The following is a 2,984-nucleotide window of genomic DNA, read 5'->3' on the forward strand; positions in this document are numbered from 1 at the left end:
TGACCATGAGATCATATAACTCACTGACACCGGAGGAATGCTTTATGTGTATCAAACGTCGCAACGTAACTGGGTGACTATAAATATGCTCTACAGGTATCTCCGAAGGTGTTAGTTGAGTTAGTATGGATCAAGAGTGGGATTTGTCACTCCGTGTGACGGAGAGGTATCTCGGGGCCCACTCGGTAATACAACATCACACACAAGCCTTGCAAGCAATGTAACTTAGTGTAAGTTGCGGGATCTTGTATTACGAAACGAGTAAAGAGACTTGCCGGTAAAACGAGATTGAAATAGGTATGCGGATACTGACGATCGAATCTCGGGCAAGTAACATACCGAAGGACAAAGGGAATGACATACGGGATTATACGAATCCTTGGCACTGAGGTTCAAACGATAAGATCTTCGTAGAATATGTAGGATCCAATATGGGCATCCAGGTCCCGCTATTGGATATTGACCGAGGAGTCTCTCGGGTCATGTCTACATAGTTCTCGAACCCGCAGGGTCTGCACACTTAATGTTCGACGTTGTTTTATGTGTATTTGAGTTATATGGTTGGTTACCGAATGTTGTTCGGAGTCCCGGATGAGATCACGGACGTCACGAGGGTTTTCGGAATGGTCCAGAAACGAAGATTGATATATAGGATGACCTCATTTGATTACCGGAAGGTTTTCGGAGTTACCGGGAATGTACCGGGAATGACGAATGGGTTCCGGGAGTTCACCGGGGGGGCAACCCACCCCGGGGAAGCCCATAGGTATTTGGGGAGCCACACCAGCCCTTAGTGGGCTGGTGGGACAGCCCACAAGTTCCCAATGCGCCAAGAGAAGAAAAATCAAGAGGAAAGAAAAAAAAGGAAGGAGGTGGGAAGGGAGGGGGACTCCTCCCACCAAACCAAGTCCAACTCGGTTTGGGGGGGGAGTCCTCCCCCCCTTGGCTCGGCCGACTCCTTGGGGGTCCTTGGACCCCAAGGCAAGGCCCCCCTCCCTCCCACCTATATATACGGAGGTTTTAGGGCTGATTTGAGACGACTTTCTCACGGCTGCCCGACCACATACCTCACGGTTTTTCCTCTAGATCGCGTTTCTGCAGAGCTCGGGCGGAGCCCTGCTGAGACAAGGTCATCACCAACCTCCGGAGCGCCGTCACGCTGCCGGAGAACTCTTCTACCTCTCCGTCTCTCTTGCTGGATCAAGAAGGCTGAGATCATCGTCGAGCTGTACGTGTGCTGAACGCGGAGGTGCCGTCCGTTCGGTACTAGATCGTGGGACTGATCGCGGGATTGTTCGCGGGGCGGATCGAGGGACGTGAGGACGTTCCACTACATCAACCGCGTTCTCTAACGCTTCTTCTGTACGATCTACAAGGGTACGTAGATCACTCATCCCCTCTCGTAGATGGACATCACCATGATAGGTCTTCGTGCGCGTAGGAAAAATTTTGTTTCCCATGCGACGTTCCCCGACAGTGGTATCAGAGCCAGGTTCATGCGTAGATGTCTTCTCGAGTAGAACACAAAAGTTTTTGTGGGCGGTGATGTGCGTTTTGCTGCCCTCCTTAGTCTTTTCTTGATTCCGCGGTATTGTTGGATTGAAGCGGCTTGGACCGACATTACTCGTACGCTTACGAGAGACTGGTTTCATCGTTACGAGTAACCCCCTTTGCTCAAAGATGACTGGCAAGTGACGGTTTCTCCAACTTTAGTTGAATCGGATTTGACCGAGGAGGTCCTTGGATGAGGTTAAATAGCAACTCATATATCTCTGTTGTGGTGTTTGCGTAAGTAAGATGCGATCCTACTAGATACCCTTGATCACCACGTAAAACATGCAACAACAAAATTAGAGGACGTCTAACTTGTTTTTGCAGGGTATGATTGTGATGTGATATGGCCAACGATGTGATGTGATATATTGGATGTATGAGATGATCATGTTGTAATAGAAATATCGACTTGCACGTCGATGGTACGGCAACCGGCAGGAGCCATAGGGTTGTCTTTATACTAACGTTTGTGCTTGCAGATGCGTTTACTATTTTGCTAGGATGTAGCTATAGTAGTAATAGCATAAGTAGCACGACAACCCCGATGGCAACACGTTGATGGATGATCATGGTGTGGCACCGGTGACAAGAAGATCGTGCCGGTGCTTTGGTGATGGAGATCAAGAAGCACGTGATGATGGCCATATCATGTCACTTATGAATTGCATGTGATGTTAATCCTGTTATGCACCTTATTTTGCTTAGAACGACGGTAGCATTATGAGGTGATCTCTCACTAAAATTTCAAGACGAAATTGTGTTCTCCCCGACTGTGCACCGTTGCTACAGTTCGTCGTTTCGAGACACCACGTGATGATCGGGTGTGATAGACTCAACGTTCACATACAACGGGTGCAAAACAGTTGCGCACGCGGAACACTCGGGTTAAGCTTGACGAGCCTAGCATGTGCAGACATGGCCTCGGAACACATGAGACCGAAAGGTCGATCATGAATCATATAGTTGATATGATTAGCATAGGGATGCTTACCACTGAAACTATACTCAACTCACGTGATGATCGGACTTGGGATAGTGTAAGTGGATCATGAACCACTCAAATGACTAGAGAGATGTATTTTTTGAGTGGGAGTTTAGCATATAATTTGATTAAGTTGAACTCTAATTATCTTGAACATAGTCTAAGTCCACTTTGAATATATTTGTGTTGTAGATCATGGCTCACGCGAGTGTCATCCTGAATTTTAATACGTTCCTAGAGAAAGCTAAGTTGAAAGATGATGGAAGCAACTTTGTAGACTGGGCTCGTAATCTTAAGCTAATCTTACAAGCTGGGAAGAAGGATTATGTCCTTAATGCTGCGCTAGGAGATGAACCACCCGCTACGGCTGATTAGGATGTTAAGAACGCTTGGTTAGTGCGTAAGGAGGACTACTCAATAGTTCAATGTGCAGTCTTGTATGGCTTAG

Source organism: Hordeum vulgare, chromosome 5H, assembly GCF_904849725.1.
Source record: "Hordeum vulgare subsp. vulgare chromosome 5H, MorexV3_pseudomolecules_assembly, whole genome shotgun sequence".
Classification (NCBI taxonomy): domain Eukaryota; kingdom Viridiplantae; phylum Streptophyta; class Magnoliopsida; order Poales; family Poaceae; genus Hordeum; species Hordeum vulgare.